The 22,680-nt window shown below is 52.6% G+C and overlaps 1 protein-coding gene across 1 annotated transcript in view; it reads left to right on the top strand.

The window, feature by feature from the left end:
• Window positions 1–16,473: 16,473 nt before the first annotated feature.
• The window catches only part of MYO18A (myosin XVIIIA), a 95,872-nt gene continuing 89,665 nt past the window's right edge, over window positions 16,474–22,680 (top strand). The window contains 2 exon segments of the mRNA XM_062215844.1: window positions 16,474–16,522; window positions 22,245–22,309. The gene's annotated coding sequence lies outside the window, so the exon portion shown is untranslated.

Here is a 22,680-nt window from a genome sequence, read left to right as displayed (position 1 = left end):
CAGGAAGTCATGGAGTCCTGGACCCTGACTGCAGACTCAGATGCCCAGAGGAGACAGGAAGGGAGGCCTGAGAAGCTGGGAAGGCTTTTTGGAGGAGGGGTCCTTGGGAAGGACATCTAGACGTCATCCCCAGCTTCCCTGGAACCCTCTGCCTAAAGGGAGCAAAAGGCTTCACCAATGCGAGGTGGGAAAATGGCAGCTTTGGCCCCATTCCTGGCAGGGTAGGCCATGCCTCCTTGGCACCAGCTGGTTCCTAAGCCGGGCCTCACCTGCTCCTGGGTGTCCACACCTGTGGAGCAAATTTCCCAACCCTGGCGGGTCCTGGCCACAGCCAGGTCCCGGGGTGCGGGAGGCAGCGGGCCTCGTGGGCCTTCTGGGAACTAGTGAGCAGGACCTGGAACATGAGGAACGCCCGCGCGTCTCTCAGCCTTTGTCCCAGACTTTTTTTTTTTGGACAGGCAGAGTGGACAGTGAGAGAGAGAGACAGACTTTTTTTTTTTTTTTCCTTTTGACCTGCAGGACCCCGGTGGCCTAGGGTCATGTCCTGTGAGGGTCCTGTCGGCAACACCCTGGGCCTCCAGCCCTCAGATGGTGGGCCTGGCTGGGGGTGGGGGTGGGGGATGGTGGGCCTGGCTGGGGGTGGGGGTGGGGGGTGGGGGAGTGGAGGGGTGGGAGTGTCTCCAGAATCCAGAAGCACAGGCTAAAGGGGTGTCTTGCTGAGGGCAGAGGATGAGGCCAGAGCAGGCCTTGTCCACAGGGTTTGCTTCTGGGATCATTGAGACACACTTGTGAAAACACACTGCAAGCCAAACAAAATCCAAATGTGTGTATGATCCAGCCTGTGGCCCATGACCTCTGCCCTCAGGTGTGCCTCATGGGCTCCCCTGCAGGAAACCCAGTGAGGGGGCGGACCAAGAGGAGAGGAGGGAGGCACTCACTCAGGCATAACATTTAAGGAGCTGCCAAGAATCTCAGTAAAGATAAAGAATATGTTAATGCCATATTTTTAACAGTAAGGTTAATGAAAAAAGTCCATATTGAGCAAAATAACATTTTCTATTTTTCATTTTATTTGAAAGCAGAGAGACAGATGGAGAGATTTCCATTTGCTAGTTCACTCCCCCAGATGCCTGCAATAACCAAGGTGGGGCCAGGCAGAAACCAGGAGCTAGGAATTCCATCTGGGTCGCCTGTGTGGGTGGCAGGGAGCCAAGTACTTGAGTCACTCCTTACTGCCTTCAGGGTGTGCATAGCAGGGAGCTGGATTGGAAGTAGAGTAGCCAGGCCTGGAACCAGGCACTCCAGTGTGGGATGCAGACAGCTCAGGGGGCGACTTCACCACTTTACCCCCAGAGTCACGTTTTCAGCAAAGGCAGCTTTGGTAGCGGACGTGGTGCAGGGCCACACGGGCACCCCAGGCAACAGGAAAATCCGTGATACTGATTTAGGGCTGGGTGGCTTACGGACCACCAGTGGCACTCCCCGGCCCAGCTTGCTAGGGCTTGGAGGAGGGCAGAGATAACATGAAGACCTGGAGCTTGGAAACTGCTTTCCAGGCCTTGGCTTCTGTTTTCTGTGTGACTCCAGGACGGCCCGGAGAATGCGTACCCAACAGCCTCCACTCCCCTGGAAGATCTGCTGCGTGGAGAGGAGGAGCAGGATCCCCCGGAGATAGTGCTTGCGTGGCGGGCACGGCACCCACCCATTGTGGAGTTTTACTTTCTGGATTGAGTCCAGAGGTCACCTTTGTCATTCCCTCCCTGCAAGCAGAAACCAGTGCCTGGATGAGCAGTTGTCACACAGGGGTGGGGGCAGTCTTGTCCCTTGGTGGACTTCGATGGATTTTTTTTTTTTTTTTTTTTTTGTCCTCTTGACAGGGTGAGGACACTACTGGCAGCTAGTGAGGAGGGGTCAGGGACGCCCCGAAGCCTCCTGCCCCCGCAGTAGCCTATCTGCTCCACAGTATCGCTGCGCTGAGGGTAAAGTTAACGTTGAGAAACCCTGGCCTAAAAAGACAGATCTCTGCCCCATTTTCAGAGTTCTCCTGGGAGACCGTGTTCTCTTCCATCGCCTTAACGCTCAGGCGACCGGAAGCACCTAACCTCCTTCACTCCTAAGACTATTTTAGAACCTCCTCCGTCTAGCCTCAAGGCAGACAGAAAATAAACGCCCCTCCCCGCACTATTCCTGCGCCTTGCCGATTTCCAGTGCTCTCTCCTCTCGGGCTCCAATCGAGGGGGTGGGGCTCAGGGCCGGTTTCCTTGAAAAGCAGCCGGAGCCTTTGTGCTGTGAGGAGGGAGGCAGGCAGGGAGCAAGGGGGTCCGCTGGGGCGGGGGACGGCCAGGGAGGAGCGCGCAGCGCCCCCACCCCGAGAGGATTACTAACGTCGCATAATGAGGGACAGGTGGTTTCGTCTTCACCACCTCCTGGCTGTGTTCGCTTGACTAGAAGGGGGCTCCCCGCGTTCTCCCAGGTCGGCTCCTGTTCCTTGGGGTGAGAGAAGTTTGGACAACTCCCTAGGAGTTCCCAGTTTCTTCTGTCTGAAGAGGGAAGGTAAGAGGTGGGGGTTGGGTGGGCTGCGCCAAAGCAATGATCAGAGCTTCTGTGTATTATCCAGCACCTCCTAGGCGCCAGGTACTGGGTACAGGCTCCCATCTTGTTTATGCGCCTTTTGTGTGATAAAAAGACATGCCTAAAATCTAGCACTCTCGCCACTGTTACACATACAGTTCAGTGCCCTTACGCACATGCCCAGTGTTGTGCAACCCTCACCACCACCCCTTTCCATAACTTTTTCATCACCCCGGACAGAAACTCTGCACCCATGAAACAATAGCTCTCCTGTCCCTAGCCTCTGGTGACCCCTGTCCTGCTTCCTGTCTGTCACTATGGATTTGGGGCAAGGAGTTGTAAGAAATACGTTATCGGTAGACATCAGCGCGTCTCTGAAATTCCTTATTAAAATATCGGCTTCACAGATGAGGTAGTCGTCCTAGAGAAGTAAAAGCATTGGCCTCACCATCATACAGCTGGCGAGTGACAGGGCTGGGATTCGAGCCCAGGTCTGCCCGGCTCCAAAGGGGAACAGAGGGAGCCTGGGTGTTCTGGCTTCTGTTCCTGCTGGTGGCTCTCTTAGGCTCTGCTAACCCAGGCAAGCCTTTCTCTGCTCTCCCTACCTCAGGCCTGGAGCTGGGAGTGAGATTTGGCCTGCTAGGAGCTTCTGTCTCCCTAGATTCATCTGACACCCTGCCCTGAGCCGCAGTGCTGGGAATTGGAACTCTGGGCTCCCAATACAATCGCCAGGGCTTCCTCCTGAACCCACCTCCTTTGGGGTCCTGTCCTTCCGTCCCTCAACAAATTGGCCAGTGGGTGAGGCTCTCTGAGCAGCTCCCCTGGCTCCCCCGGTACTGACGGCTTTGTAGGATAGAACAGTGAGACAAGGTCTGATGGTGGGGGCTCCATGCCAGCCAGCGTGGTTCAGGACAGCAGGGAGGCCAGGAGGTCCGGGCTGGAGGCTTTTGGGGTTGGCTGGCGCAGTCAGGGAAGACTGTATAGCAATGTAGAGGGCCGCCCAGGGAAATCTTTTGGTCTGGCCTTGCCAAGGTAATCGCAGGTGGGACTTGAAAATCGATGAATCTATAGAGGCTAATTTTTAAGTTGATAACTGTGTATGGCCTGTGAATTATGTGATGAATATGCAAATGTCTAGAGGAAGTGGGGGTCAAGAGACTGGTAGGACTGTGGTGAAAGAGGAAGCAAATAAGGTTCCTGGAGGGGAGAATGAGTCAGAACTCTTGGACAGGACTCCTCACTGTGGGGCTCTGGGAACCCCAAGGATGGAGGAATTCTGTCATCTCATTCATTCCTTCACTCATTCATATAGTAAACATGTGTCAAGCAGCTGTAATTTTTTTTTTTTTTTTTTTTGAGAGGCAGAGAGAGAGCTTCCATCTACTGGTTCACGCCCTTAAATGGCTGCAATGGCCAGGGCTGAGCCAAGCCAAAGCCAGGAGCTTTTTCCAGGTCTCCCACATGGGCGGCAGGTGCCCAGGCACTTGGGCCATCCTCTGCTGTGTTCTCAGGTGCATTAGCAGGGAGCTCAATCAGAGGTGGGGCAGCTGGGACGTGAACTAGTGCCCATATGGGATGCTGGTGCTACAGGCGGTAGCCCAACCTTCTACAGGCGGTAGCCCAACCTTCTATGTCACCACACTGGCCCCGCAGGCACAATTGTTAAACACAGGAGTAGTGCCAAATATGATACAGCTCCTGCCATCAAATGATCCAGCATCTAGTAATGGAGATGAATGTTTCCATAAATAAATGTCATTTCTGTATATTTTTAAAAAGATTTATTTATTTACTTGAAAGTTATAATTGCAGAGAGAGGAGAGACAGAGGGAGAGGTATTATATCTGCCAATTCATTCCCAGGTGGCCTCAGCAGCCAGAGCTGGGCTAGACTGCAGCCAGGAGCCAGGAGCATCTTCCGGGTCTCCCACATGGTGGATAGCACTTGGGCTGTCCTCCACTGCTTTCCCAGGCACGTTAGCAGGGAGCTGAATGGGAACTGGTGCCCGGTATTACATGCAGTGGTTTAACCCACTATGCTGTAACACTGGCCCCTTTTCTTTACATTTATTAACTCAAGTAAGCTGCACTACTCCGTGACATAAATGGTGTCATTACCTCTAATAGATGAAGAAAGGAAGCACAGGGTGGTTAAGCAACCTGCCCAAGGTCACACAGCTCTGAGCTCCTAGCCTCTGAGCCGCTCCTGCAGGGAAAGAGTTTAGGCTGGACACAGCTGTCCTAGCAGTCCGCACCTGCAGATACTCGAGGTATGTCGAGGTATGTCACTGACCACTGGTGTTTACAGGGAGTCGAGGAAAACAGCACATGGACGAAAATGGAGCAGCTGGGAGATAAGACCCCAAAGAACGTGGCTTCCTGAACTTGAGGAGGAAGAGGGCAGGATCTTGGTAGGCGGGGACTAGAGAGGGCCATGAGTGTCTTGAAGGCTGGGATCTCTGTGGATCCGGAGCTCACGCTGCACACGTGCTGAGCTCACTCTACACCTGCTGCTGCTGCAGGAGCTACCTGCAAAGAGCACATGGGAAATGCATCTTGGGAAAAAAACTATGCATGCATTTCAAAAGGTTTTGCATTGAAATAAGTCTTTCCATTCTACTTTTCTACAAACTTTTTGAAGTACTTTTGTGTTTAGATTATGTGTTTATTTGGGAGGCTGAAGGGAGAATAATTTTTTTTTTCATTTTATTTGAAAGAGACACACACACAAAGATACAGAGAAATCTTCCATCCACTGGTTCACTCCCTTAAATGCCTGCAAAAGCCAGGCTGATGCTTGGAGCCAGGAACTCAACCCAAGTCTCCCACATGGGTGGCAGGGACCCAGCTACTTGAGCCATCACTGCTCATTACCTGAAAACTGGATTGGAAGCCGAGGAGCTAGGATTCTGGTTGGGGATGCGCTATGTGAAAGGCCTGCCCCACAGGAGGGTGTGCATGGAGATAGTGGGTGTAACTGCCCAGTGACAGAAGTTGCAAAAATGCAAAGGAAATGATATTTTTGCAATGTGAAGTCTTAAAGAGCATGCAGTGGGCAGGGACAGGGTCATGTGAGACTTGTCTCTTCCAGACCCTAACATGGTGACCCCAGATCATGTCACCCTGGGACCTGGAGGTAAAACCACCTCAGTCATAAAGCGTCTGCTGTGGTGTCTTGGGAGAAACATGGTGTGTATCAGCAGGGCTGAAGACAAGGCCCAGGAGAGCTGCAAGGCCCCTGCCTCTCAGGGACGCTGCAACAGATGCCTGACTGAGACAGAGGTGCCCCGCCTGTCTCGGCTCATCTGGGGCTGTGCTGGGGCTCCTTCTGGGAGTTGCTGCTCCCAGCCCTTCTTCCTCAGCCCACGTGTTCTCCCTACCCTTGTGAGGCAGCAAGTAGCCAGGCCAAGGGGAACTGGAGCTCTTGCCATGGGCCAGAAATCATTTTGCAATTATCTGGCTGAGGAGCTTTATGCTTTCATTCCCCCCACTGCTGCCCCCATCTAATTTCTTCCTCGAGGTTCCTGATTTCTGTCTCTAGGGCGTGGCTGGTGGTGCAGAACCATTGCAGTGTGCTTGGCAAGGGTGGTTCATTGTCCTCCGGGTCCTCTGCACCCAGCTGGCTGCCGTGGCAGGAGACGCTATCTGTGGGACCAGCTGACCACGTTCACCCACAGAACCAGCAGCGCAGCTCTGGCCGTTGCAGCTAACAGGGGAGTGAACCAGTGGATGGAAGACCTCTCTCTGCCTCTCCTCTCTCTGTGTAACTCTGACTTTCAAATAAATAAATCTTTAAAAAAAAAAGATCCATTTATTTTGGTGCAAAACCAATTGATATCCGTGCATATGAGGGGTCTTCAAGAACTTTATGAAAATATTCTGAAGGCACTATGCATGGATTTCATTTTTTTGCACCCAAATAAGTTTAACTTTTAATTCCATTTTTATGAGCATTCTGAAGTACCCAGTATCTCAAAAGACATGGTATTCCAGAGGTGATTAAGACCGAGGCCTCTGGGGACCAGCATTGTGACACAGAGGGTCAAACTGATGCGTGTGATGCTGCCATCCCATAGTGAAGCCCTGGTTCAAGTCCCAGCTGCTCTGCTTCTGATCCAACTCCCTGCTAATGCACCTGGGAAAGCAACAGATGATGGCCCAAGTGCTTGTGTGCTGCCACCTCTGTGGGATGCCCAGATGGAGTTCCTGGCTCCTGGCCATTTGGGGAGTGGAGCAGTGGATGAAGATTTCTTTCTCTTCCTCACCTTCTGTTGCTCTGTCTTTCAAATAAATAAATCATAACAACAACAACGAAAATCGAGCTTTTCTCCCTTCCTCTGCTGTTGGGGTGTGCATACCTGACTCTTCCTGGCCATGTCTTCTCACAAGACCTTCAGAATCAAGAGATTCCTGGACTGCCCCTTTCCCCAGTGGATTTGCATGAAAACTGGTAACAAAAGCAGACACTGGAGAAGCAGCAGGCTGAGCCTGTGAGGAAGTGCACGTACATGGATGACACACAGATCCCTGCTGCGCCAGCAGGGCTGCCTTCTGAGCATCAAGCTAAACATGTCCCCATCGTCTGGACAGCTGAACGTGCGACCAGTGGCTTGGTTCAGTAATAAATATGTGAGACCTTTTGGAAAAAAAAATCTAAAAAGACAGAGGCCTCTGCAATCAGACCATCTGGGTTCACATCCCAGCTCTGCCTCTGACCAGCTGTTTAATCTTGGGCAAATTGCTTAACCTGTTTGCAACCAGTTCCTTTACCTGAGAAATGGGAGCTCTAATCGATTCTATCTCTTCCGAGTGTTGTGAAGACGAACGAGTTAATCACTGGTACCAATAAGCACCAGTCATTTTATTATCCTTTGCCACCCAGAGCTCGCTTTTGCCTTGCTGCCTGGTCCCCTGAGATTCCAGGAAACAGGGATTTGGCCTAGTCATTAAGATGCCTTCATCCCACATTGGAGTGCTTGGTTCACTTTCTGGCTCCCTTCCAACTCCAGCTTCTTGTTAATGTGCACCCTAGGAGGCAGCAGCGATGGCTCAAGTGCTTGGGTGCCTGCTTGACTTTCTAGTTCCTGGCTCGAGGCCCACCTGACTGTTAAAGGCATTTGAGGGGTGAATCAGATGATGGGAGCTCTCTGTCCATCTCTCTCTCTCTCTCTCTCTCAAAAAAAAAAAAAAAAATCAGGAAAGCAGCTGTCAACCCTTCTGTCACTTGCTTTTATGTAGCCAATCCCTGATACCAATCTTCCTGGTATCTCCCATGCCTCTCCCCGCCTCCTGGCCCCTGTGCCACCTCTCTGGTTCGGGATCGCATTCTCACTCCCCTGTACGTCAGTGCCAGTTCTGTTCCCTCTGTCTGTTCCAATCTGCAACTGGTTCCCAAGCCACTCAGCCTATGACCCAGCATCTCCTGACTCCCACTCTGTTGCCTGGCAGCCCTCCCTTCCTGTGCCCCGGGGAGCGTGCCTGGGACTCTCATAGGCTTCTACATTGCCCATCCGTTGCCTCCTCCTGGGGATCTTTGACTTGAAAGTCTTCCGAATTGAACTGAGTTCAAATCCTGTGCTGCCACTGGCTGGCTGTGTGAACTTGCGCATGCTACTTGGTGCTTTGGGATCAGTTTTCTTTGCATAAAGAGATTAACGATACCTACTTCACAGGGTTGTTGTGATGATCACACAAGATAGCGTGGGTCAAGTGCAGGGCCCGCAGTGTTTCTCAGCAAGCAGAAGATGCTGCTATTTGCGATTATCATCGAGCCCTCCTGTCTTTCTGTGAAGCCTGCCTTGACCCCGCCCTCACCCTTCCCCTGCCAGGCAGCCAGGAGCACCTGTTTAAATCCCCTCCTGCTTTGTAGCTTTGCAGGTCTCATTGCAAGGAGGAAGGTAGTGAGGATGTGCTTTGCAGTCGGGCCCCTCACTTGGCAATTTGCATGGAATCTGGCTCAACTCACACCTGAAGCCTGTCAGAAAACCAGGCTGAGATAGCCAGTCGCCTACCTCCCTCCACAGCTGGCGCCACTTCCTAACAATCCCTTAGCAACCAAGGAAGTTCCTCCCCGGGTCTAATCTGAATCTTACTGGCTGCAGCTGAAGCTGCCCTCCTTGAGCTTCAGGTTACTGATGTTTAAAACCTGAGGAGGTGCTATCAAGTATAACCAGAGCTGTGACCCTCCTGTGACCCAGCAATTCTATTCCTAAACCCATGCATCATTTTCTCATAAAACTTATTTTCATGAATTTTTGAAGATCCTTGGTATGCATGAATTTCAAAAAATTTCTGCGCCAGAATAAGCTTAGTTTTAATTTCATTGTCCACCAACTGTTCGAAGTAGCCTCATATATGTCCCAGAAAGTCTTGCACAGTTAACATCTAAAGGAATGTTTCAAGGAACAGCTGTTTAGCGTGGCAGCTAAGATGCTACTTGGGACCCCTGTGTGGCACACTGGAATGCCCAGTCCCGGTGCTGCCCCTGATCCCAGCTTCCTGCTAATGTGCATCCCAGGAAGCAGCAGAGGATGGCTCAAGACCTGGGTCCCCCACCCACGTGGGAGACCCGGATGGAGTTCCAGGCTCCCGACTTCAGTCTAGTCCTGCCCTGGCTGTGGCAGGCATTTGGGGGAATGAATCAGATGATGGGAAATCTCCCTCTGTCTGTCTCTCCTTCAATAGATAAAAATAAGTTAATTAAAAGTTATGAAAAAGATATGTTTTTATTGTTCACATCAGCAATGTTTTCAATAGCTTAAAAACAGAAACCATATTCATCAACAAAAGAATGGATAATTCGATTGTGGTATATTCACATAATAGAAATTATACAATAGTGAAAAGGAATAAATTAGAGTCAATTGTATTAATATGAATCAATGATGAGAAAAGGCAAACTTCAGAAGAGTAAAAACAATGTAGTATTATTTTTACAAACTTGGCCAAATAATACTTTGAATGGCTTGAGGATATTTGCTATGTCATAAAAGTGTGTTACAAGTGCAAGGAAATGATACACACCCAATTCAGAATAGTGGTTGCTGCTGGGGGGTGTGGGGGGAGCCACACAGGTGTTAACCACTGGGCGTTCAGACCGAGTTTGAGTGATAACTTTATTACTTAAGTGGAATAGTACGTTTTTGTAGCTGCATTGTGTTATTCATATTGTGTTGTGTTCTGAATTGTGTTACAGTTTTAAAGCAAATAGTACCAAATGGATTGTTCCTATTTGTTTATTGTAATAACAGTAAACACAAAATGTAACACAAAATGTAGCTTTTAAACCATTTTAAAGTGAACAGTTTAAATCAATTTTTATATGGAGATTTTTTCCAAGAAAAGAATAATAGAAACATAATTTACTTTTCTCCTCCCCCTGCTGGGAGGATTTTCCCTTCCCTTCGTGGGTGGCAGTTGTGAGACACAGGCCACGTGATCTGCTGGGTGCGATATGGGGAACCAGGAAACTCTGCTGGCCCTCTCTTTTGGAACAGAGTGGAGTTATGGAAATTACTCATGGTTTTGGAGTCACTGAGCCCTGAGTTTTATTGTCTCTGACCCTACCCAGCTGCTCATCCTAACCAAACTCTTTGGCTTCTTCTAGCCCAGTTTATAATCTGAGGATTGCAGGCATATCGGCAGGGTTACAATGGGACTGATTCATAGGGCGTCTTGCCCTGTGCTTGGCACACCGTGGACAGATGTGGCACAAATCCCCTTTCCTTCATACTCCTGATCAGCTAATCAGAGGGCTTGGCCCCTGTTTTGCCCCAGCTGCAATCAGAGGTCTCTCCTGAAGAGAGAGTTACTTTTCATGTTTTTTTTTTTTTTTTTTGACAGGCAGAGTGGACAGTGAGAGAGAGAGAAACAGAGAGAAAGGTCTTCCTTTTGCCATTGGTTCACCCCCCAATGGCCGCCGCGGCTGATGCACTGCGGTCGGCGCACCTACTGATCCGAAGGCAGGAGCCAGGTGCTTCTCCTGGTCTCCCATGGGGTGCAGGGCCCAAGCACTTGGGCCATCCTCCACTGCACTCCCGGGCCACAGCAGAGAGCCGGACTGGAAGAGGGGCAACCGGGACAGAATCTGGTGCCCTGACCGGGACTAGAACCTGGTGTGCCGGCGCCGCAAGGCGGAGGATTAGCCTGTTAAGCCACGGCACCGGCCCTGCCGTCTGTTTTTATAAGTAAAATGTTATCGGAGCACATTCATGCCCCCTTCATTTCTGTGTTGGCTGTGGCTGCTTTTGTGCTATGACAGTAGGACTGAATGTGGAGACACAAAGCCCTTGGCTGGGGAAGCTCAGACTATTATCTGGTCCTTCACAAAGTTCACTGACCACCATGCGAGGCCACTGAGAACCTTTCAAGAATTCCAAGCCTGGGAATGACGTGATCATATTGATATTTTAGGAAAATCACCCGGGCGGTGACATGGAGGACAGGCTGGAGGGGATGAAATGCAAAGAGGTGACCACCACAAGGCCTGAATCGAGGGGACGGCAGTGAGGGGCAGACGATGCAGACGGAGGCACCTTCAGGGAGCAGGGACCAACAGGGCTTAGTGCCTCAGTGAATGGGGGCTGTAGGAGTGGGAAGAGGCGGGGAGAGCGGATTTCTGGCCTCATTAACTGGATCATTAGCAAAAGGAAGAAGTTGGTGAAGAAGGTTGTACATTTACTTGGGTTTGGGATATTTGTGAGTGATGGTGCGGATACCAAGCTGGCCTGAGATGATGTCTGCCATGGAGACTTGGGAGCTACCTGTTGTGTGAGAGCGGTTGGGGATCCTGGGAGTGACAAGATCTCCTAAGGGGAGGGGCGTAGGAGCGTAAGAGCAGAAGGCGAAGGAAGAAATACTGAGAAGTGACAGCATTGGAAGGAAGCATATTCAGCAATGAGACTCTGAAGATGTGGTTCCGAAGGCCAAGTTCTAGAAAGGAGGCAAACCTGGTAGGCCACGGGGAGGCGGTCCCCAGAATTGGCTAATGGGGGTCACTGCCTGGGTGTTCCACTCATACCCAGGACCTTCTCAGCTTTAGCCCAGAAAAATCCACATCCTGGGAGTTCCCTTGGTCCCAGGCAAACCAGGACAGTTGGTCCCTCCAGCTGACCTTACCAAGAGTGGTGTGGAGAAGGGCTTAGGTTGCAGAGTAGCTCGCTTTTGAAGGCATCACTGTTCCAATGAGAAGATTACTAACTCCCAGGCTGATTGCCTGAGCAGAGTAATGAAAAGCTCTCTTTCTGTACAATGCTTGACCATCATAGGACCTCCCTCAATCTTTACAACAGCCTGGGGACTAGGGCTTTGTAGCCCCAGTTTCACAGGAGTACAAGCCGAGAGGTTAAGTCATTTGATTAAGCTCCGGAAGCACCTAAGCAGTAAAGGCAGGGCTCTACCTTGAGGCTTTTGGCTCCAGAAGCGCTTGGGCTGGCTGTCTCTGGCTTGAGCCATAGCGGGAGTGCTGGGCTCATGGCTGCAGGGCCTACTGAAATATTCTCCGATGAAATAATGTATATCCCGGATTTGCTGCCAAGCTGTATTGAACATCAAGGGGAGTAGGTAGAGAGACAGTTGAAACACGATTTTCATGAGTTGACAACTGTTGAAGTTGTGAAATGGGGGTTGGTTAGAATTTTTGGGCTTATTTTTGTATGTGTTTTGAGCTTCCCAAGAGAAAACACTTTAGAAATGTGTTCACTCATTTTGGCATGAGCTTCAGCAGGTACCATCTCTTAAGAATTTAGCTTTAAGTTTCCTAGAGTATTTTTCACCCATCCTTCAAGCTTCTATGCAAAGGAGTAAAAGATTTTAAGCTAATACTGCATTTTTTTGTGATAATTTTATTTATTTATTTATTTATTTTTTTGACAGGCAGAGTGGACAGTGAGAGAGAGACAGAGAGAAAGGTCTTCCTTTTGCCATTGGTTCACCCTCCAATGGCCGCCGCGGTAGGCGCGCTGCGGCCGGCGCACCGCGCCGATCCGATGGCAGGAGCCAGGTGCTTCTCCTGGTCTCCCATGGGGTGCAGAGCCCAAGCACTTGGGCCATCCTCCACTGCACTCCCTGGCCACAGCAGAGAGCTGGCCCGGAAGAGGGGCAACCGGGACAGAATCCGGAGCCCTGACCTGGACTAGAACCCGGTGTGCCGGCGCTGCAAGGCGGAGGATTAGCCTAGTGAGCCGCGGCGCCGGCCTAATACTGCATTTTGAAGAGCAATATTCAAAGGTACATCTTTGTCATCCGAACAGCACCTGCTGGCAGGCAGATTTGCGTGCTTTTAAAAAAGTAGGCTTGCTTATTTACCATTCTCTTGAAGGATCCCATTGTGACAGTTTACCTCGTAACAGATAGCATTTTACATGCTTTTGTATCTCTATTTCTCCTAAGCCTCACAGCAAACTCATGTCCTACGTGTTTCCAGCCCCCGTTTCACAGATGGTGAGATGAAGGTCCAGAGATATTAATGATAGTTATCATTTGTTAACCACGAAGGGTCTTTCAAGTGCTGGGCTAATTGCTTTAAATGAACTTGCTTATTTTATCGTCTCACATCCTTACGAGGTAGGCACTATGATTATCCCCATTTTATAGATGAGGAAATTGAGGTTTCAAGAGGCTCAGGAACTTGTGGGCAGCTGCTGGAGTCAACCATGCTCTTTGGGTCACCCCGTAGCCCGGACACTGTCCGCTCCACATCATTCCCAGGGTGCAGCCCAGAGGGGTGGTGCAGGGCACTCGTTCTCAGCTCTGCTAATTATTAGTCATGTGGCCTGGGGTCACGTACCTCCCTTTTCTAAGCCTGGTTTTTAATCTGTAAAATGGGGCTAATACTCGTACCTCTCTAATAGAGTAATTATGGAGATTAACTAAGACAAGGAACAGGACCTGATGCAGAGAGCAGAGAGCTCTATTGGAAGTGGTGTTTTTTTTTTTCTTATCATGCTTCTTCCTTATTTGTAGAGATTTATAGATTTATTTATTTGAAAGGCAGAGAGAGCGTGATATCTTTCATCTGCTGGTTCACTCCCTAAATGGGTTCAATGTCTGGGACTGGGCCAGCACCACACAAGTAGCCAGGGGCTCTCTCTGGGCCATTGTCTGTTGCCTCCCTGGTGTATTAAGAGGAGGCTGGGCCAGAAGTAGAGATGACACTCAATCCCAGGCACTCTGAAATGGGTTGTGGGTGTCCCAAGCACCGACTCAACCAGCTGCCCAGGGGGGACGTCTGCCCCGTAAAGCAGTTTTAGGTTCACAGCAAAGCTGAGTGGGAAGTGCAGAGTTCCCATGTACCTGTGTACCTCCACAGCCTCTGCCACAGTCATCTTGCATGAAACTAGTGTGTTTATTGTAATCGATGAATCTCGGCCGACACATCCTTATCACCTGAAGCCTGTAAGTTTACATTAACTGTGCTGGTGTATATTATATAGATTTTCACAAATGTATAGTGACATGGACCCAACTCTGTAGTGTCGTACGGAATCCTGCCTATCCCCCTCTCTTCCCCTCTACCCTGGTACTGTTTCCAGGGTTTTGTCTTTTCCGAAATATCATGTAACTGAAATCATACAGAAGACTTTTCAGTTTGGCTTCTTCTACTCAGTAATATGCATTAAGGTTTCCTCACATCTTTCCATGGCTTGGTAGTGCATTTCTTTTTAGTGTTGAATAATATTCCATTAATTAGTTGCACCATAGTGCATTTCACTTGGTTGCTTCCGAGTTTTGGCAATTACACATTGTGTGCAGACTTTTGTGCAGACATAGCTTTTTTTTAAATTAAAAAAAATTTTTTTAAAGAGTTACACAGTGAGAGAAGGAGAGGCAGAGAGAGAGAGAGAGTCCTTCCATCCGCAGATTCACTCCAACTGGCCGCAACAGCTGGAGCTGCACTAATCAGATGCCAAGAGCCAGGAGCTTCTTCCGGGTCTCCCTGGTGGGTGCAGGGGCCCACCAGGGGGGTGAACCAATGGAAGGAAGACCTTTTTCTCTCTCTCTCTCTCTCTCACTGTCTGTGACTCTGCCTGTCAAATTAAAAAAAAAAAAATTTTTTTTCTCCAAGTCTGTGGTCTGTCCTCCTCTTGACAGTCTTTCACAGAATAGACATTTTGAATTTTAACAAATTCCAGTTGATTAATTCTTTCTTTCACGCATGATGCCTTGTGATCTATTGAAAACATCACTGCTGTACTCACAATCACCTATGTGTTCTTTGTTAGGAATTTTACGGTTTTGTATGTTACACTTAGATGTGTGATGTGCTTTATTTTTGGTGAAGGTTGACAAGTCTGTTTCTGGATTCATTTTTTTCCCTTCTTTTGCTTGTGGGTGTCCAGTTGTTCTAGCATCATCTGTTAAAAAGACTAAGCTCATTTAGTTCACAAAATAAACATTGAGGGTAGGAGGCACCATTATTATCCTCACTTTTCAGATCAGGAAACTGAAGAACTGAGAGATTTTTATGAACCGTCTGGAGTAGCAGAATATTTGACAGAACTGGGATTTGAACCCAGGCAGCCTGGCTCCAGAGTCTGTATACTCAATCATGTTTATAATAATATCTCCCTCACGGGTTTGTTGTAAGGGATAGAGACGGTGTCTGGCACATAGTAGGTGCTCAGGAAGCAGTGGTGATGGTCATTATCCTGCCTGGCCCTCCAAGGCTCTGCTCAGTGCCGTGTCCATCACAGCACCTGTGTCACCACCTGTGACAGCCTGCTGTCTCCAGCTGTCACAGCTACCCTCCCCCTGCTCCCCATGTGAGTTCTCTGGAGACAGGACCCAGGTGGGTTTCTCCCGGCATCACCCCAAGTGCCTGGGGCTGCACTTGGCACTTGGCAGCTTATCAGTAACAGTTTGCTGAGTTTGAGTAGCACGGTAGTCCTTCATCCACAATGTGCACGGCACCGTGTGGTTCCCAGGAGTTCCCTGGTTCTTACTCAGCTCTTTGCTCCTGTGCTGCCTCACCCCAGCCTTCCCTGGTCTGTCGGGTTGGGCCACCCTTGCCTGGAGAAGTTTCCATTTGGTCTGTGAAGGGATGTAGCTGCTCCTGTCTGCTACACCCTTTCTCCTCTACCTCTCCACCTGGCTTCTCCCCCATTCTGGAGTATTCCACCCCACCCCAGACACTGCCTGGAGACGTGTCTGCTTCTCTGTCGTCGTCCCCCCCCCCCCCCCCCCCCGCTCAGGACTTAGCACCTATCTAGGAAGCCTGGTTTCTCAGTACCCCTCGGCATCTCCCAAGAGGTCTAAAATCTCTTCTTGCCCCGAGAGGGACTTCATTCCGAAGAGCTGGTGAAGACTGTTGATCTTGGCATTGCTGGGCTCCTTCAGGGAGTGAGTGCGTTGATAGCCATGACCCCTGGGTCCTAGTACACCTCTTGAGCAGCTCCACACCAAGCAGAGCTCTCTCAGACCAGGCCGCTCCGAGCCTGATCCCATCTTGGGGAGTGTGTCTTGGCAGGGTTCCCTGGACAGGGCAGGCAGTACCTGCTCTGGACTGAGCCCACTGACAGTGTAGGGAAGGGAGCTGTGTGTGCCCCTGCAGAGCCACCTGGGAAGCAGCTGGCTCTGGACAAGACTGCCCTGGGTACAGCCAGCAGGGTCCCTGGACAGGTCCAGCAGCCTCCAGGCCCAAACGCACACCAGACCCTCCGGGCGGGGCCTTTCGCACACAGCGAGAGGAGCCTTGGAGCCCACTGCGGACGAAGCCTCCCTGGGCGGCACCGGTGCCCGCTGGCCCGCGTCTGGCGGCGCGCCCGCGCGCTGCCCAGGCCTGCCGGGCGTTTATCCCCGCAGCCGCCAGCAGGGAGCTCCCTTTCGGCTCCGCTCGCGCGGTCGCGGGGGGCGGCGCTGCGCCGCGCCGCGCCGCGCTCCAGCCCCGACCGGGCCGGGGTCGCTGGATGCCGCGTCTCCGCTGCTGCTGCCTGCCCGGCGGGCTCCGGCGGCCGGTGAGTGCGGGGCGGCGGGGGCGGTCGCTCGATGGCGGGCCCTGCCGGGTGGGGCGGCGGGGTGAGCTCCAGCCCGGCAAGCGGACGGGCGGACGGGCGGGCAGGCGGGCGGCGGGGCCCGCCGGCTCCTCCTCCCGCGGCCGCTGGAAGCAGCGGCCCGGACTCCCGGCTCCCGTCCCTGGTGGCGCCGCAGAGCTCGACGCCTGAGGGTGGGGGCCGACCCGAAGGGGCAGCGAGGGCAGCGCTGGCCCCCTTTGGCCAGCATGGGGGACGCGGGGCAGCAGGACAGGGTGGCCTTCAGTTTGGGGGTGGGGGGATTTGAGGCTTGGAGGAACCCAGGTGGCCCAGAGCTACGGGGTGGAGGGAGCCGCCTCAGGGGTGGGGGGCTTCCCAGGGCCAGGCCCGGGACTCCCAGATACAGCGACCGAGCGAGGCGCTGAGGAAGGCAGTGGGGAAGGCGAGAAACCTCCACAGAGCCCTTTATCCCTCCCAGTGGCCTTCACCCTTTCACTGCCAGGCCGCCAGCGGGCTCCGCTCAAAGGAGCAGCTGCTAGACAGCTGGCAAAACAATGGAGACCCCGCTTCCCGGCCCCCTCCTCTGGGGGCAGGCGATGGGGGCGGGGTGGGCGAACGGCAGGCCTGGGAGCTTAGGAGCGCAGGCGCTCCCCTGGGGCCGGCTGCGCACCTCACCTTGCCTGCAGAGGGGTGGGGTGCGTGTGGGAAGGTCGGACCGCCTGCCCGGCCCAGGCCTCTGCGAGAGCGCGCCCTGACGCCCCGCCCTGCGAACCTGTCATGCCAGTTGCTTCGCCAATGGGAAGGGGAGGTAGCAGGGTCAGCCGCCCTGCCCTGCCCGCCGCCGACAACCCCCGTGCCATGGGAGGCGGGCACGAAGCTTGGTACCAAAGCTGGTGAGGAGTGGGTCATGTCCCTGGGTGAGATAAGGCCCGCAGGGACGCACGCACGGTGGGGCTTTGTGGTGGGGGTAGAGGGGTGTCGCCCAGTTTCAAGGCACATGTGTGCAGCTGATTAGTTGGAAAGGCTGCCGCCCTGTGGGGGCGAAGGTGGAGGCCAAGACAGCCCGTTTGTGTTTTGAGCTGGGATTCGTTTTGCCTGGTCACTCGGCCAGTGGGGCATGTGTTTGGCTGTGGGTTCACACTTGGCTGCTAAGCACCCTCCTGGCTGGGACCTTCCTGCCCACGGATGGCCCCCTAGAATTGTAGTCTTGGCCCCTTGACCCCACTCCGCCTTGTCGGTGACCTGTAATCCTTTGCTTCGGTTTCATTTTGTCTTCTGGAGTCCCTGATCTCTCTGTGGCTGAGGCAGCTTTGGGCGTGTGCGTGTGCGCGCTGTGCACTGTGGCCGTGTTGGAAGGGACAGCGGTCACCCTGGCTGAGGCTACTTCAGCAGGACACTGACTCTGGAGGACATTGAATCAGTGCCTTTCCTTTGCTTACCAGCTCTGGAACCTTTTTCTGGAGCAGGTTGGTGTCCTGTTGTCATGGCAACAGGCCTGGCCTACCATTTCCCACCTCTTTTATTTTATTTTTTGGTTCAGGGGCTACTTTCTGTTTGAGGATATTGAAAGTCTTTCTCCCGAGATCTCTGGCTTCCTGAGAAGCCTGGCTGGCTCCTCGTCAGTGGCCTGCCACCTCCTCAGCTTCCCCTCGTCCTTTTGTGATGAGGACTTTCCAGGAAACGTCCTCCTGGTTGCTGGACATGACCCGACTGGTTATATATAGCCGTGGGTGGAGGTGTGCTTGTCCATTTGGGGTTGAGGACATAATGGTTGGGGCCTGGATTCTAGGAAGACAATGGCTTTGGGGTAAGCTATTATGAGAGGAAGACTCCCAGGGGATTGAGAAGGGTTGTGGCTAGGGGCGGAGGGTGGGCGTGGGAGGGGTCAGAGGCTGGTGGGCACTTCCTTTGGGAGCTGTGAACTTGGGAGAGTTGATGGCGGCATGCCTGGCAGCTCTGAGGGTCAGGTTTGTTTCTTCCCTGCCGCTCTGGCTCAGGTGCCAGGGCACATGCCCAGGGACCTCCTCCAACCCTCACTCTCCCAGAAGACTCCTGGGGATTATGGCCTCCTTGACCACCTGCCTGGGCTGTCCAGCACACTCCTGGATGGTCTGGACAGTGTCCATAGAGGTGCACTGGGTGGAGCAGACCTGGGAGTGCACCTGCAGGGGAGGAGCAGGGAGTTCCTGGAGCTCAGCGGGGCTGCTCTGGCTCCTGCAGTCCAGACATTCATCCCAGGCAGACCCCTCACCTGGTATGGACACTGCAGACAGGAGCCAGAGCATCCATGTGAACAGGGCCCCTCCCCGGCCTCTCCTGGGTGCGGTGGGGGGACGCTGGGGGCTCTGGTTTAAAGGTGGTTTTCTTGAGTGGAGGTGTGGGCCCAGCCCACCGTGTGCTGTGACCCACCAGTGCTTGTACAACTCAGGATGCATCTTGATGGAGTTTTAAGTTCTGCTTTGAGCCAGGCCTGGGGGTTTTATATCTGCCCAGTGCCCCCCACCCCAGCACCATCTCCCCCTTTATTGAGGTACCGCTGCCAATTTTTGAGGTAGCTTGATGAGAAGCTGGTGTACAGAGGTGGGTGCTGGCCGAGGGAGGGGGGCTGCCACTCTGCACCCCCCCTCCCCTGCCCTTTGTCTTGGGCTGGGGCCACACAGCACTTTAAGTTGCGGGCTGCTGATTTTACAGGGCCCAAAGCCCCTGCCCTCTTCCAGGTACTTTATCATCATTTACGAGGGATTATTTTTATTATTCTCTGGTTTTTCAGAGATGTAGCAAGAGGGACTCAAGGTCACACAGTGCGCGGGAGGCAGCACGGGATTAGAACCTGTAGTTTGTGGTTGCTCAGAAAACCTCTCAGCAGAGGCTTGGGGCCAAGTCTGAGCTCGCCGGCCCTTGGAGATTTATAGTTGAAATAGCGGAGGCCAGCAGAGGGGTCGGGGCGCGCTCAAGGTCACACGGGAGGGGGTGGGGAGAGGTGCGGGAGACGCGCGCGCGGCGGGCGGCGGCGGGCCCGGAGTCGCGCCCTGGAAGGCCCGCAGGGGACCTGGCTGGGCTGCTGGCGCCTCTCCCGCGCTGTTTCTCCCGGGACCCGCGGGCTCACCGCGTTCCAGGGGAGACCGTATCGCGGCGGGAGGCGCCGCGGGCCGCGCCGGCCGCACGGAGAGGCCGCGGGCCGCCCCGATTCCCGGCGCTGCGGCGGGCGGGCCGGCTGCTGTCATGTGAGAGGCGGGCGGTCGGAGCACACCTGGAGCCAGATAAGCTCCGTGTGACCTGGCAGTGAGTCACGGGGCGCTGCGGAGCTCAGCAGAACCGCGGGAGCAGGCTCGGCAGCCGCCGCCCCGGGGCTGGGCCAGGCGGGGCCGGGACAGGCCAGGTGCGGGACGACCCCCGCAGGCCGCTTCTGCAACCCCCGGCGCCGGCCCTCGGACTGTAGGAAACTGCCACTCTGGGAGGTCAGAGGCCGAGGGGGCGAGGCCGGCCCTCTTTGGGAAAGCATTTCCTTTGTATTTATTTATGAGTGTGGTCTGCGGGTGGGGGTGGGGGCCCAGTCCTCCCCCTCCTCCGTCCTGGGATCCGCTTCCTGGAGCTTTTGCTTTGCCTGCTGCAGAGTGACCCATTTAAAAGTGTCCCCACTGAAAGCCTCGGGACAACAGCGCCATCAGTTAGCTGAGTCCCCCAAGTCGCTGAAAGTTTCCAGACAGGAAGGCCAGCCTTGACGTGCCACTGCCGCCCCACTCCCAGCGCCGATGCCAGCGCTGCCTGCTCCCTTGTCAGCACTCCTCCACCTTTCAGCTTTTTCCTTTTTAATCTTTAAAATCACCAAAGGCACGTGCTGGGAAACAGTTGAGTCAGTAGGAGGTGTGTTAGGTAGAAGCAGGTGTTAGCCCTTTTCCTCCATGCCCCAGAGATAACCGGTCAAGTCCTGCTGCTCCACTTCCGATCCAGCTCTGCTGTGGCCTGAGAAGGCAGCAGAAGATGGCCCAAGTCCTTGGGCCCCTGCACCCACATGGGAGACCCGGAGGAAGCTCCTGGCTCCTAGCTTCGGATCGGCGCAGCTCTGGCTGTTGCGGCCAGTTGGGGAGTGAACCAGCAGATGGAAGACCTCTCTCTCTGCCTCTCCTTCTCTCTCTGTGTAACTATGACTTTCAAATAAATAAATAAATCTTTAAAAAAAAAATCCAAACAATGTATATGTAACCCAAATTTGCTTTGGCCCTTCTCAAATCCCAATATCTTCCCAGAGCATCTGTTTTCCTAACCAAATGCAAATGTTGTAGGTGATATGCATATCCACATTATTTATTTATTTATTTTTATTTTTTTGCCAGGCAGAATTAGACGGTGAGAGAGAGAGAGAGAGAGAGACAGAGAGAGTTATAGACTGAGAGAGAGAGACAGAGAGAAAGGTCTTCCTTCCGTTGGTTCACTCCCCTAATGGCCACCACGGCCAGCGCAGCGCTGATCCGAAGCCAGGAGCTGGTACTTCCTCCTGGTCTCCCATGCAGGTGCAGTGCCCAAGCACTTGGGCCATCTTCTTCTGCCCTCCTGGGCCACAGCAGAGAGCTGGCCTGGAAGAGGAGCAACTGAGACAAAATCTGGCACCCCAACCAGGACTAGAACCTGGGATGCCGGCACCGCAGGCGGAGCATTAGCCTAGTGAGCCACAGCGCCAGCTTACATCATTTTTTTTTAATGTTATATAGTATCTTGTGACTTTTTTCATTCAACAATGTAGTATAGAATCTTTCCAGGTCAGTGTATACAAATCTACCTTATTATTTCTTTTTAAAGATTTTATTTATTTGAGAGACAGAGTTTCAGACAGTGAGAGGGAGAGACACAGAGAAAGGTCTTCCACTCGTGGGTCACTCCCCAGTTGGCTGCAACAGCCAGGGCTGTGCCGATCCGAAGCCAGGAACCAGGAGCTGCTTCTGGGTCTCCCACACAAGTGTGGGGGCCCAAGGATTTGGGCCATTTTCCACTGCTTTCCCAGGTCATAGCAGAGAGCTGGATAGGAAGTGGAGCAGCCAGGACTTGAACTGGCACCCATATGGGATGCTGGCACCCACTATGCCACAGCGCTGGCCTCCCAGTTTGTATTTTCACCAACAAGGTAACTCCTTGCTTCCCATTTTCCTAATTTTTGGATGTTATCAACCTTGATAGCTTTTACTAAACTGCCCAGTGAAACACAGTAACTTCTGTTTCATATGTCTGTGAACGCTACTGAGGCCATTGTATTTCTTCCCCTGTGAATTACCCGTCTGCACCCTCGGCAGGAGCTACGTGGGCCTCTGGACCCCGCCAGCGTGTTCCAGCTTGGCCGCGTACTCACTGGGCCACCCTCACTTCTGTGGGCTCTACTTTCTATTTTCATCATACCTGTGACTGTGATGCTAATGCTCCTTGTGTGCTCTGTTATCGCCCCTACCATCCCGTGCAGTCGCAGAGTGTGCCTGGTTGCTATTGGCACCATTCTCCAGACCCCCCATGGGCTGGGCATTGTGCGAAAGACACGCACACACATTTCATTCCACGCCCACTCCTGATGCAGCAGATGCCGAAGTGCAGGCACACAGAGGCATTCAGTGACTTGCCCAAGGTTGCATAGCCATGAACTTGGCTTGTTCTCAAGTTTGTGGCCTGACGTCTGAGCTCTTTCACTAGGCTTATTTCCCTTTAAATCTTTTCCCTTTGGTAGGTGCTTGAGAGCTACATAATTTTCCCCAACATTTTGTCACAAAGATCTGCAAACATCTGGAAAAGGTAAGGAATTTTATGGCCAATATTCCCTACCACATCCTCCTGGATCCTGCAGTTAACATTTTCCTATCCCCACTTTATCGTTTATTTAGCTCTTGATCCATCTATCAAGCTAGGACACATCCAAAGTAAATTGCCATCATCAGGACACTTTAGCCCAAATGGTTTAACATTACCTGGAATCCAATATTTGTTCATAGTTTTTTTTTTTTAAACTTTTGGATGACTATGTACATGCAACAAATGCACAAATCTTATGTGCACCTTTTTTTTTAAAAAAAAGATTTTATTTACTTATTTGAGAGGTAGTTATAGACAGAGGGAGAGACAGAGACAAAAGTCTTCCATCTGCTGGTTCACTCCCCTAATGACTG

Source organism: Lepus europaeus, chromosome 18 (genome assembly GCF_033115175.1).
Source record: "Lepus europaeus isolate LE1 chromosome 18, mLepTim1.pri, whole genome shotgun sequence".
In the NCBI taxonomy this organism is placed as follows: Eukaryota; Metazoa; Chordata; class Mammalia; order Lagomorpha; family Leporidae; genus Lepus; species Lepus europaeus.
Note: the sequence above shows the minus strand (reverse complement) of the source record. Positions and strands in the feature narration are given on the sequence as shown.